We start from the raw sequence: 14,245 nt of genomic DNA, 5'->3' as shown, positions 1-14,245 counted from the left end.
TTTTTTTTTTTAATGTTTATTTCAAACTTCAAGTTACTGTTCCTTTGTGCATAGTATCCTTATCAGGATAGTTCCCCTCTCTTTTTTAATAAAGGATGTATGCTGTTTCTTACATTCTAACCTGAGAATAATTATAGAAATCTAGCCATTGTTAGATTACTTGTATTAAAAGTATCTTTTGAAGTTTAGGTAAATGAGAAGGTACTTTTAGGAAGCTAATATTTATGTTCGCCACGAATATAGAATGTGAATGCACTCACTTTTTTTTTAACCTCCATTTCATCTCAACTTAGTTTTTAGTTTTCTCATGTTTATGAGTACTTGTCTGAAATGAGTAGATGAGCTTTATTATTGGGAAAACGTAGTAAGGATTGAATTAAAGAAACACATTTTACAGTTTATTTAGGGCTAGTTAGCTTACTTCCAAAGATATTTTTAACTGTAAAATGTTTTATTTTTTATAACTTTGTTCTTCAGTTTTACTTAATCTTTTGGAAATTTGATTGATAGCTTTCTCCAAGTTGCTGTAAAGTGAAGGATGTATCTCTGGTCATTTTGGTGGACTCCTAATGGTAATTGGTTACAGTTAATGGCAGTACTTGAACAATCTCCTTACCATGAGTGTTACTACTCTAGCTATGTGATAGTAATGAGAATTTTGTTCTAGTTTTTATTTTGTTATTGGATGTGGGTTTCTATAAAATTTATGAGGTAAACATGTACATTATGCTTTTAGGCTATAATATATTCTAATTTAGTACTATTTTTAGTATTTATGAACTTTTTCTAGCATTCAGAAAATAGGAGTAGCGTGTTGCATAATGTAGTAAGCAGCCTTTGGTGTTGCCAGGGGATGGAGAAATATATGGTCTTTTATAGGGTGGAATGTGACAGCATGTTCACGGAAGTTAGTATTTTATGTCTCACTTATAAAATGAGAAATTGAGATGTCACTTCCTAAGTTCAGTTTTTGTGATGTATGCTTGAGATCACTTTATGAAACCTTTATTATTGCTTGAAAGTATATATTCAAAAGGAATGCAGGGTTAGGCCTTTGGCCATTCAGTTAAGTCTATAAAAATTGCCTTTTTCTATTTGTTTCTTTAATTTTTCCACTGTTTTAAGTTATCTTCTTTTATTCCTTAGCGCTGTTCTCGTGTCATATATTCCTCTTCTGACCCTTTGCCATTCAGAAGAATAAGTGCATCCATTTACATGTAATTTGAATATATTTGTATTGCTGGATCTTTTATTCATTTTTAGCTTAAAATTTGTCCATCGTTATTCTTTCCATGGTGACCGTTCCCACATGATAATGCTAAAATTCTTTGATTTAAGTGAAACTCACCTTAAAAAATAAATGGATTGTAACAAACAAATTTGAATGCATATAGTTTCATTTATAATACTTCATAGTATGAAATACTATAGAAAAAATTTAAGATTCGGTTGGGCTTGGTGGTCAACATGTAGTGCCATGTCGTAAATCATTGACTAATACAGACCTGTGAAATAAAGTCTTAATTTTGTAGTTTTCTTTTTAAAAAGTTTTTGTAACTGTAATAATTCAGCAACATAAGCCAGTATACTGATAAGATCTGATTGAATAGAACATATATAAAGAAGTCAGTCATTTTTCTTTAAACAGTTCTTTATTGTTTGCCGGCAGCAGAGGAGGCATGTCTTTTAGATTCGTTAGGTTCTTGGTTTGTATTATTCATGTAACTAGTGCCATCTTCTGTACCAAATAATCCTCAAGTCTTAATGGCTTACTATGAACAAATATGGTATACTCTTTAATAAAGAGTATGCTGTAGATGTTCCTGTTCGTGCAGCAGTCCTGGAAGGAATCCCTTTAAGCTGTGACAATGGAATCTAAATTCCTTCAGCACTTTAGACATGTAGCTGTGTATGTGCCCCTTTATATTTCCAGAAGTATGTGAATGCTTTTCAAAAGTTACTGTACAAAAACTCTTACTCATCTGACTTTTACCCTAAGGTGTTTGGTTAGCCTTTTATTTGTGACTAGCATTGCCTTGTGTTTTTTTTTTTTTTTTTTTTTATGAATTTGACCTGGGTGTTCTCCTCATTACTGGGACAGTTCAACTAAAGCAACATAAAGAGAATCCCTTTCAAATAGTTGTAGCAACCCCCTTTGAAAATAAAGTGTACTCTTTCTGGTCCTGGTGCTTGTGTCTGGAATGTGGGCCGATGTCTTTAGGGTCGCTGCCTATCTGAGGAGCATGGAAAGAGGTCAGGGTGAGCTGGAATTCCATGAAACTTCTTTACCAAGATTCAGTTCATTTCTCTTGATTAAGTATTTATCTGATTTCTGAAAGCTTTCCATTAGTTTTTTAAAATTAATTCTATGGAGAAACAAATAGCAATGAGAATGAGACAATTTCAAAACAGGTTAGTAGGACATTTACAATAATTAATACACTGCATATTGTTGTCTTCGTAGTAGTTACAGTACAAGATGCAGACATGATATCCTGTCCAAACATTATTAGTACAAATCTTTCTTCTCAATGAATTAAGAGAAAGTAGCTGTATATCTGTCTTATTTTTTTTTTTTGTGTGTGTGTATCACTACAAAATGGTCTTTCATTTATATACCCCTTTTTGTTTAGTTTTGTCAGAGATGGGTATTTCATTGCCATTTAAATATTGTAGGTATGTGAATTCGCCAAAATAATCCAATATAGTGCAGTAGTCCATAATAGTAGTGGGTTATCCATAGGACTGGCAATGTCAGAAGTTGTTGACTTGAGTCTTTTACACTTCAGCATATTAATGTGGCCTTACTTTGTATACCTCACTTTTATACTTTTCTGCTGGATTGTTAAGACCAAGATAAAGCAAGACCTATATAATTAAAAATGTAACTTTTGTCTCTGCCAAGGTCAGTCAAATCCCCTCAGGATTTACCCTGAAACCCTGTACTGCAGTTTGTAGATCCTTTGTCAGTATCAGCCATGTGGATGAGTCATGGCCATTGCTTGACCTTTAGTTTAGAGAATTCTGAGAAAGTATACTCTGGCTGTTCTGGCTAGTTCATTTGCTGCTTTTTGGAGCAATAACCTCTGGAGGTTCCTGTTCTACCTTTTTGTTTTGTTGACCTTTGGTCTTAGAATTTTTGTTTTAGAATACATTTATTTAGATAACATTGAGGAAAGAAAAGTGATGACAAGGTTTGTTAAAAATGAAAAAGAGGGCTGGTGAGATGGCTCGGTGGTCTGGAGCACCTACTTAGAACAAGCTAAGCTAAGCAGGGCACAGGGACCGTGGTTCAATCCCCCAGCACCACATGCCAGCCGGCCTCGCCCCCTGGTGGGCTGAGCTGGCCACACACACAAAATGAATGAATGAATAAATAAATAAATAAATAATTCTTAAAGAAAAAAACAAAAAAAAAAATAAAAATGAAAAAGAATCTAAACGTAGATGCATGTGGTGATTAGGATGGAATGTCAACTTGATTGGATTCGGATTACCTGGGAAGTTGGTGGAGCATGCTTGTAGGTGTGTCTAGATCAGTCATGAGGATGTAACAGTCGGGCCTATGTTCGACTTTCCTCTCGACACTCTTCTCCTGCAGTGCTTCCTGGCTCTCCTGAACTAAGCAACTTTGCTCTGCCATACCCTTTCACCAGAGTATTTCTTCCTCAGAGCCATCCAACCAACTGAGAACTAAATCAGACCTCTCTTCTTTAAACTATGCATCACCTGCATTGCATTCCAGTGATGAAGAGCTAAAATAGAAAATTGGTACTGGAAAAATGTACTCTTTGCTGTGACTGCTTCTGCCCATTTGAATTAGAAGTCTTTGGAATGTGTTTGTAGGAGTTTGGAAAATTTTGGAGAATTGGGTTAGAGAAGCCCTAGAATGCTGTAAGCAGAGCCTCACAGCTAATTCCCTGCAGAGTGATAAGACCAAAATGCTACTGTTGATAGTAAATACTAGACTCTGAACTTATTTCAGGACAAGTAATCCACTGGTGTGTGAACAATAGACCCTATGTGTTGTACTGTTGGAAAAAATTATCTCATTTGCCCGTGTTGTAAAACTTTGTAGAAGACAGATTAATGGATGTAAAGTAATTGTTCTGGCAGATGAAATTTCAAGAAAGCACAGCATTTAGGCTTTGGCATGGGTATTTCCGGCCACTTTTGGCCAGAGTCATAGTGAAAATCAAGGGCAAAAGACAGAGTAGAGAATTTGAAAAATTTGCTTTAGGATGATCTGTGCGTAATGTTGGGAGGCATGACTACTGAAGATATGAGTAACTTTAAAATGAAACCAAGGACATCATACAGGGAGAAGAAGAAAAGATGCCTTGAGATTGTCTCGGGAATCAGCATGACCCCATCCATCAGAGGCTCAGGGGTACAAAAGTTAAATTTACATTTGAGAAGAGTCCCTGATACTTTGTTCAAGAAGACCTCCTAAAGAATTGGTTTCCTCAGGTTAATTTCATCGTTTTCAGTCATTTAGACACTCAGTGGCCGCTGCAGTAATGGTTCAGGGGTGTCTGACTGCTGCTTGAGCTAATGGCAGATCTTGGCAGCACCCATGTGATGTTGGTTGTATCCGTGTGCAGAATGCAAGAGCTGTGGCATGAGGGAGTCTTCTACCCAGATTTCAAAGGGAAATCTGGGAAGCCAGATAAGGGGTCCTGAAGCAGCAGGGTATTATCTGTGGGAATGAAGTCAAAGGTGCAGTGGAGGCTCTAGATGTTGGAGATGCCAGAATGTGGGATATCTGCTAAGGAGAACTGCAGGCAAAGAGAGAAGCCATAAGGGTGGGTCTGCCCACACTTTGTAGAGCTCATGTCTTAATGCCTTAATGCTGTGTGCCCCAGATGACAGATAAGAAGTTAAAGGTTGTGACATTTTCTTTGGCCCACTTTTGTATCCCTCTAGAGTGGGAATGTTTGCCCTGTGCTATTGTACCTTGGGAGTAGGTAACTTGATTTTTGTTTTTACAAAGTTTCACTGCTAAGAGTTTGCCTTGATTCTTAGAAGAGACTTAAAAAATGCTGGAAATATATGGTTGTATGAAAATGTATGGTTAGAGAATGCATTATTGACTTTCTGGTTGTATATGGGTAGTTGTTTTATCAGGCAGTATAGTGAATTTGCTGTTTTCTTTATTTAGAGATTATGTATGGTATAAGGCAATGCTTTTAGGTATGAAACAGACAAGGGGTGGAATGTGGCAGTTAGGGTGGGGTGTCAGTTTGACTTGTTTTATAATCATCCTGGGTGATTGGTGCAGCACACTTCTCGTTACGCCTGGGTGGGCCGAGGAGCTGTGGCCTGGGAATCTCTGCCTGGTCCTGTGCCGTTCCTCTTGACAGTTTTTATGCTCTTCTTCCCAGCTGCCGGAAAGTAAATGTCTTAGTTCTATCCCACCCTCCAGCTAGGATATTCACTGATTGTGATCTGGATTTCCTGAAACTGTAGGCCAAGTTAGCCTTTCCTCTTGGAAGGTATGGATGTTGGTTATTGCGTTCCAGTGATGCCCCGCTGACTAATACAGTGCCTTACTTGCGGTTGGAAATTTGAGTGAAACACATTAGGGTTTGATATTCTTTGAATTTACTAATGCTTAATTCTAGGACTTAGAAATAAATTTGTAGGAAGAATTGTGAAGGGTTAGCGATGCCTGAGCTTGGATAATCGCAGTAAAAGTGTGTAAAGAAACCATACAATTTTTTTCTTTATTCAGTGGGAAGACTATGTAGAATTTAGTATAAACAGACACATTACTTTCTCTGTGTTCCAGTTTGCCATTCTGCATATGTGTATGGTGCTTGAGTGGAATTTAGGACCTCACATGCTAGTGTGCTAAGAGGTTTTTTTTTTTTTTTTTGCTCATTTCTTAAAAAAAAAAATGTCTAGCATGTGAAACCCTACTTTACAGTTACATAATGATTTCTTGGGTTTGGAGGAAGGAATAATTAAAACAATGCTTTTCTGCTTAGATTTTTCTTTTGTTTTGTTTTTATCAGATAATCAGTGATGTTAAAGGAAATGAAAAAGACCTGAGTAGTGATGCACTGCAGAACGACCTTTTGGTCAACAAAGGACCACGTATACAGCACTGTTTCCCTTTGGGTATGGCATGTGCGGGTCGTCACACGATGGTTAGATTACTTCATGGCATGCTTCTCAGAGTTGTCTCTGTCACTAAGTGATGCTTGTTTATACTTAGTTGTGCCTTTATTTTCTGTTACTCCTTTCTTTCAGTTTCCTAAATCTTCCCTCTCCAAAACTCATGCAACTTATTTTCTAGCCATTGTAAGATCAAGCTTTGTAACTTGGACTGAATCAACTTGAATACCCATTTAAAGCACTTTATATATAACCTACCCTTCAAGTAATCATAGTGGTCTTATCCCAATCTATTTTTTTTCTCATTCTCCTTTTACTATCAGCTTTTACTTATCTCATATTTAGCACTGATCTTAAAATCTGCAGACATTCTAAGAACAGGCAATGAGATGAAACTTATCAAAAATTTTAGTGTACCTTACTGGTTTAAAGATTAGAATATTAGAGGCTTTATTTATTACTACTAGCCTCCCCCCCAAAAAAAAGTTTTAAAAGTGTATTTTAAAATATAGACGAAGTCATTAACTCTTGAGAATTACAAATTTTTTCTCTAGTGACCTGTAAGTTATTCTTCTTTTAAAAATCAATCCTTAATTAGATTGGAAAAGGAAGAACATGATCACATAGTTTTAATTGCTCCCTCAGTGAATTTTATTGAGCTAATAACATTTTTAATTGGAAAAAGAGGATAGCATATTACAAGCAGTTTATTGAAAGTAGACACCAAAAGCATTTCTTTGAGCCTGTGGATTTAGATGTTAACAATTTGTATGTGTACTAATAATGCAGATATTTTAAGGTAAATCTAGTTAGAGCTGAATGTTCAGTTTTTTAAAAGTGTACCTAAAATGTTGTTGCTCTGTTATTTGAACATTAGTATAAACTTGTTGCCTGTATGTAAGGTATCTTATACATACCCAGTGGAAACCAGAGTCACACTCAGTGGGATGGAGAAACCTGTTAAGGGATGTAGGACCAAAAGCCTTAGGAGTACAGCAACTCTACCTGTCTGCATTTTCTTGTTGTCTTCATGTGACTCTACAAAACCAGGAAATGAGGAAAGTAAGAATTACAGAATCCTTTAGTTAACACGCAGCCCACTCACTCATTACCATACTCTCCATGCAATCTGTGTGACTTAGTGCACTCAGGGGCTCCAACTTGAACTTGTTTGTAACTTAGTCTGCCTCCACAATATAAGGCCATGTGTGAAAAGCCCGAGATAGCAGTGTACCTAATGGTGAAAAGCTGAGTATTTCCTTTGAGACCAAGATATCCACTCTAGCTATCTCTTTTCGATATACTGTCTAGCGAAAGTCTTTTAAAAAAACAAAGAAATAAAAGGCATCCAAATTAAAATGAGTGGAGTAAATTTTCCTTTGCTGATGACATGGCCTTTTCACATAGAAAATCCTAACATTTCAGCAAAAATCTGTTAGAACTATACATTTAGGACATTTCTAACATACAGAATCAATGTACAAAACCAATTGTGTTTTTATACTTTGTATACTACTAACAAAGTACTGTGTGCACAAAGGAAGTTAAGAAAACAGTTCCAGATACAGTACATCAAGAAAACTAGTGGTGACTATCAAGAACATGGTGCTGAAAGAATAAAATGCCTTTTATTAACTAAAGTTCCCTAGAATGAAACCAAATCAAATCAAAGAGTGAGTGTTATGGTTTATAACGAGATGTTTCCCCAAAGCCTCTTTTGCTCAGGCTGGGGCTTTTGGAAGGTGATTGGATTACAGTGCCACTCCTGGCTTGCTGTGAGGGGGTGGGGCCTGGTCAGGAGCGGTGGGCCACTGTGGGCCTGACACAGAATGTTCTGTTTCTCCTCCTCCGTTCTTTTCTGTCTGCTTCCTGTCTTGTGGTGAGCAGCTCTTTGCCCTGCTCCTGTGCTATGCTGACCCGCCTTGGAGCTAGCCGACTGTGGCCCTAAACCTCTGCAGACTGCGCCAAAATACTGTTTACTTCTCCTTCCTTAAGTTGGAACCATCCAGTGTTTTGTCCTCACAAAGAAAAATGTGACCAAGACGGTGAATGAAAAGAAGAATCTACAACAGGTCTGCAGTTTACAAATAGGCTCTGTTCCTGGAGAACATTTGTAAGGCAGACTTGTTTGTAAATTTTAGGTCTGACAAAGTGAATATTATACACTTTTGACACAAATGTACAGTGTAAAGCATAAAAGAATAAAAACAAAACCCTCCAACTCAGTGCTTCTCCTCTTGGTTTCTAACGTCCTGGGCTCTTATTGAGCACTGTACTGCTGTACACGGCCATATTGTACAGTAAGCACACAGTAACATCTGTCACACTGTGTGGCAGACACATGAGCGAGCCTCTTCCACAGTTTGTTCACATCTGTGTGACAAGGGGACTGTTAGTATCTGAAAGTTCACAACTTGAGTGTTCATAAGCAGGGGACCTACTGTACTTGTTTTAATCAGGTACTAATCTGTGGATTTCTTGTAATTGGAGTCTACAGTACCAGATGTCTTTATCTAAATGTGTCATGTTACCGTTACCCAGTGCACACAGTTGCTCCTATTGGCCCAGCAAATAGTTTGCCAATCCTGTTTTTCAAACCACTTTAACAAGGGAGTTTAAGTTTGTTTGGCAGCTATAAACTTATATGTGGAATCAGTAGTCATAGTAGGTAATATCTGAGACAGATTTATTTCTTTTCTTTTCTTTCTTTCTTTTTCTTTTTTGATGGTGGTATCAGAGATTGAACTCAGGACCTTGCACTTGCCAGGCAAGCACTTATTCCACTGAGCTATCGCCTTGGCACCTCAGATTTCTAATTAAATCTCATTTATTTTGCCAAGAGTGTTTTACCCAAAGATGCTCATTTAAAGGAATTTATACTTGCTGGAAATTTCCAGTTTATTTTACAAACCAGAATTAAGAAATAAACTCCATTGTTTAGGTTCAGCCTGGTTATGGAGTGACAGTGGTACTGTTAGAATCTCTAATCCATGCTGGGCTTTTATTTTTTAATTTACTGAGCAATAGAGTTTTATGAGTGTTGATGGTTGACCACTGTGTCTTCCACAGATAAAAATAAATCTTGGAGGGGTACAAATAGTAGTTTCCTGTGGGATACAAAGTTGCTGTATAAAAATCAGTTGTGTTTATTAAGCTACTAGCAGACTATGTGAAAGTAAATTGGGTAAACAATTACATACAGTATACCAGAGAGACTGCTTTGATGACTGTCAGGAGAATAATGCCACAAGGATGAAATATTCCTTCACTAAGGGAGACCCCATGAATGAAATGAATTTAGGTCAAATTATTAGGGGTCACTAGTACAGAAACAATAGTAGTATTTCTTTAAGGCTTCATTATTGAATGATTGCTTGTTTGAAGACTACTAATAGTTAGATAACTAAAGTTATGAGTGTTTTACAAACTGTTATCTGTTTTGGTTTTTTAATTTGGTATAATATAATTATAAAACTTCCACCATGCATTTTGCCTATTGTTTTTAAGCAAATAATTTGGATACATAGATCTAGAGGCCTGGCCCTATAAAAGAACCAGATGTACAATTTGTATAGGTAGCCATACCTTGAATGCCAATGAAATTCACTATAAGGGGGACTAGAGGCTCTCTAAGTTCACATAGGAGTTTAACTTTAACTGGACATATCTAGTATTCAGTAAAATTTCCCGTGGAAGCCATAGATTATGCCATTCTTTTTCTTTCCATACATTTCTGTGTGTATTAGATACAGACATGGGAAGTAGACAGGGGCCCTGGTTTCTCCTTGACCCTCCACTCTGCTTCTACACATAGAAGCAGTGAGGGTATTAAATGTGGCAGTTTGAGGGGTGAGGGTTTTTCAGCCTAGGAGCAGCTTCTCAGTGGTACTAGCCCTTGAGACTTTGAATGTTCTTCCAGAGAAAATGGAATGGGGTTTGATCTGAGTCCCAACTGAGAATCTTGAGTCCCCTGGGTAGGTCCTATGATGGCAAAAGCTCTTCCATTCCAAAATGGTCTACTTGAGATGGGCCAGGTAAGGGGAGAAGAAGGCAGAACAGTGGAGAAAGATTTGCTCTAGCACCTGAGCTCCTCAGCTCCAGGGAAGAGGGGAGCCTTGGCCTGGCCTGCCTAGCCTCAGCAAGGTGAAAGGAGCCATCCTTGGCCTTGGCCTGGTTTGCACACAGGCAGGAGACATGGCTGGATGTGGGGAAGAATGAAGCCTATGATGCCTACACTATGGGGGCTGAATGTGGGGGGATGTGATTTCTAGTGGTGATTAAGTCCAAGTCAGCAAGATTTCAGTGAAGGCACATCTTGGTGGTTTCAGGGCAGATAACTGATATAATCAATGTCAGAAGGTGTAAATTGCTTAGATAACCAAGGTCATTGCTGGCACATAGCCCTGCCATATAGTGGCTGCTGGCATCTAGCCACTGTAAACCTATATATATAACTGGACTAATGGATAGACTAAGTGGCTGAGCACTTCTGTGACAGTGGGCAGGCTAGTAAGCTGAGGGCTGAAACCTCTAGTAGCTGTGAGCTAAATAAACCTTTTCTTCTCGAATTTTGAGTGTCACATATTTGTCCCAGTAACAAAAGTAACTGAGACACACCTGAAGAGTCCTAAAAAATTTTGCACAGGGAATATGAGCTGCTGATACTGTGTCTGGAATGTGTACAGGTTGAACTGTGGACCTACCATGTAATAGGCAGCTGTTGGCTGTGCAGCCAGAAACAGTATTTAGTTTGATACAGAGTAGTAGTGGGCTAAGCTGAGAGACATATGGACAATTACCCAGAAAGAGGCCCCCCCTTACCACATACACCAACAATTGAGCTATATGTGAAGGTCTGAGATTATGACCTGCATGGTGCGAAGTCATGGGACAAGACCCGTGAGAGACAGGCCACGCAAAAGAGGCTCAACATGTAAGAAAGTCAACAGAGCCATGATCTGCAGTTTTCCAAGTTGTGTAGCACACCGAGGTCCATGAGAAGAAAGCAGGGAGAGCCATATTTCCATTCTCCACAGAAGTACTCTTAGCAGAGCCACACCAAGTACTAACAGTATCAACAGAGACACACCAAATACTAACAGTCTCTTTGTTCATCTCCTTGGAGCTTCCAGAAGGTCTGGGCCATGAAAAAGGGACTAGACGAGACATTTGCTGAGAGCCAGAGCTAATCTGACTAACCCTTGAGTTGGCTGAGTGTGTGTTTGCCCGCCTGGGGCCCAGAAGTGACCATATGCGTGGATCTTCAAAAGCAAGGAACCCTGTTATGGCCTAGAATGTGCTGCTATTGTGACATGTGGGGCCAAGGATCAGTGTAGTGGGCCTGCATAATCATTAAGAAATAATACCTCATAGCAGGACAGTCCTATGACATTTTTTTTCTTGTCTCTTATTTTCATTTATTAACCTTTTTTTTTTTTTTTTTTTTTTTGCGGAACTGGGGATTGAACTCAGACCCTTGCGCTTGCCAGGGAAGCACTTATTTTACTGAGCCATCTCCCTGGCCCTACCCCCCCTTTTTTTTAAACAAACATTTACTTGAGAGACAGTATAGCAGTAATTGATATAACATGACAAGCAGTACATATTTAGAAGACCAGAATGACTGGCTTTCCAAGCATGACCCTACTATTATACATTGTTATATTCAGTGCAGTTGCTTAGTTCACAGGTATCAGCATACATAGTCAGGGTGAGAATCCTACCAATTAACTGCTAGTTTCAAAAACCTGCTGAAGATTCTCAGGATCATTGCCTTAACTATCTTGTGCTTATAAATGTATGGTTTTGCCCCTCTCATATTTCCTAGCTTTTCTCCTTTTTTGCTGAATTCACACACCTACAATATTTAAATGGCAATGGAATATCCATCTCTGATAAAACTAAACAAAAAAAAGGGGATATAAATGAAGGACCATTTTATATCTGTATATACAAAATAATTAGGATAGATATACATCTACTTTTTCTTAATTCAGTGAGAAGAAAGATTTGTACTGATAGTGTTTGGACAGGATATCATGTCTGCATCTTGTACTATGAATAACCACTACAAAGACAACAATATGCAAAGTATTAATTATTGAAACTGTCCCATTAATCGATTTTGAAACTGTCTCATTGCTTTTTGTTTCTCAATAAAATTAATTAAAAAAAGAAAAAAGAAAGCATACCTCCAATGAAGCCCAAAGTGGGTGCACGATGGCTCAGGCTGTGAGGGAGGGGTTGATTTCTGGTGGAGATTTAAGTCTAAGTCTGCAAAATCTTGGCACAGGCACACCTTATCAGTCTTAGTGTAAATTACTGACACAGCCAAGGTTGATGCTGGCAGGTGTAAGTAACTTCTGTAATCAACCGTATTTCTGGCACATAACCACTACCACATAGACCCCTCTATATAGCTGGCCTAATGGGTAGGCAAGTGCCTGAGCACTGCTGTGAGAATGGATGGGCGAAGGCCTGTCATAACTAATCCAGGACTGTGTTCTCTTCTTGGGGCTGCCTGATCCTTAAGTGAAACCACCCATCTTAACTGGTGATAAAATACCAGACCCTCAGGGACAGAATTATTTGTGCTGGTTGGGAGACCTCTGGTACCCCAGCTGAAAGTGGGCTGTCGTCTAGAAGATAAACCCCTTCAGCCACTATTTAGGTAGATTGTCCAGCTCCATGTAGGACATGAAGGGCTCCTCAACCTGTGACTCAACCATGGGGACCTAGTACTGCTCCCTATAGGAGTGAGCTGGCACTACCTCCTCTGTGACCTACTTGTTGGAGCTGAAGGTTAACATCTGTTCCAGCAGGTCAAGAACTGGAATCTGACTTGGGAAAAAGCTTGGTCTAAGCCATGTTCTTGGAGGGCAGAGACAGTAAGTAGTGTTGGATCTCTATGTTAATGATACATGAGGGTCATCCTGGGATGCAGAGCCCAGGATACATAGAATATGATTGAGTTGGCCCAGGTAGCACTTGTCAGAGCAGATGGGTAGGTTAGTGAGCATCTCAGCCAGAATGCAGCCCCCAGATAAGATGTCATGGACTTTAGCCCTTGGAGTTAAACATGATCTCTGGGGCTGCTACTAGTCACATTTTTGGTAAGAAAGTTGGCACGGTTGTGCACAGGATCAGTAATTTGGGCCAGGCTGAAATCACAGCTCTTAAGTCATAGATCTTGCTGATGAGTAGATCGGAAGGCTTTAGGTCCTGGTGGAGCACATTGGCCAAGTGTAAATATATTTGCATCCCCATAGCATTTGGTAGAGGAAGTAGTAGATGTGGTTGTTGCTTAGTTGATAGCCTTTCAACAATGTGTATACCTCTCTCTCCTTCAGGTCCTGCCCAACATAGACATCTCTTACAGCTTCCAGGGGAGGTATGTGAAAACTCTCTTGGATGCCTATAGACATAGGGTAGAGGCACAGCAAGACTTGAATCTCACATGGTCCATGCTGGCAGTAGTTGTGATGCTTGAGGACACTGATCCTTGTGGCCATATGTTATGGTTTGTGTCTAGGTGTCCCCCCAGAGCCTCATGCAGTCATGGGGCAGATTCTGGAGGTTATGATTGATTATTGTAGGTGTGGATGCTGAACCTGCTCTAGGGCAGGTAATTTGCATTACAGTGGAAGGAGGGGAGAAAGGCTAGCTAGCTCCTGAGCTTCTGTCACTCCCTTTTTGCTCTCTGCTCTTTGCTGCTGCCATGAAAGGTTGTTCTCTGCCATGTGCCATTTTGCCTTGAAGCCAGCTGAGTATGGACTGAAACGTCCACTGACTGAGCTAAATAAACCTTTACTTTCTTTGTTTTGAGTGTCGGGTATTTGTCCCAGCAATGAGAGAAGAGTAGCCAAGATACCATACTTGTGCAAGTGGCTGTAAGCTAAGCTGACTGTACCATGGACACATTTGCTAATGTATTATAGCTGTGCGTAGTGCAGCCCACATCCAGTGCCTGCTTTCTCACTATCTCCACTATGCCAGGTTACTTGGGACAGAACTCCCAGCTGCCTGGGCTCCCTGTCCTTGCTGTCACCCTTCCTCCCAGCAGCTGCCAGGATCTTCTCTCTCTTCCTCTGTGAAATTCTGATCATAGTATTACCTTGCCATGTGA

General features: G+C 39.3%; 1 protein-coding gene and 1 pseudogene across 2 annotated transcripts in view; one reads left to right on the top strand and one right to left on the bottom strand.

The window, feature by feature from the left end:
• Window positions 1-14,245, top strand: part of Sdhaf3 (succinate dehydrogenase complex assembly factor 3) — a 96,622-nt gene that overhangs the window by 46,226 nt on the left and 36,151 nt on the right. The window lies entirely within an intron of this gene.
• Window positions 12,783-13,631, bottom strand: LOC105742395 (annotated as a pseudogene).

The sequence above is a fragment of the Octodon degus genome, unplaced genomic scaffold, assembly GCF_000260255.1.
Source record: "Octodon degus isolate 3935 unplaced genomic scaffold, OctDeg1.0 scaffold00050, whole genome shotgun sequence".
In the NCBI taxonomy this organism is placed as follows: domain Eukaryota; kingdom Metazoa; phylum Chordata; class Mammalia; order Rodentia; family Octodontidae; genus Octodon; species Octodon degus.
Note: the sequence above shows the minus strand (reverse complement) of the source record. Positions and strands in the feature narration are given on the sequence as shown.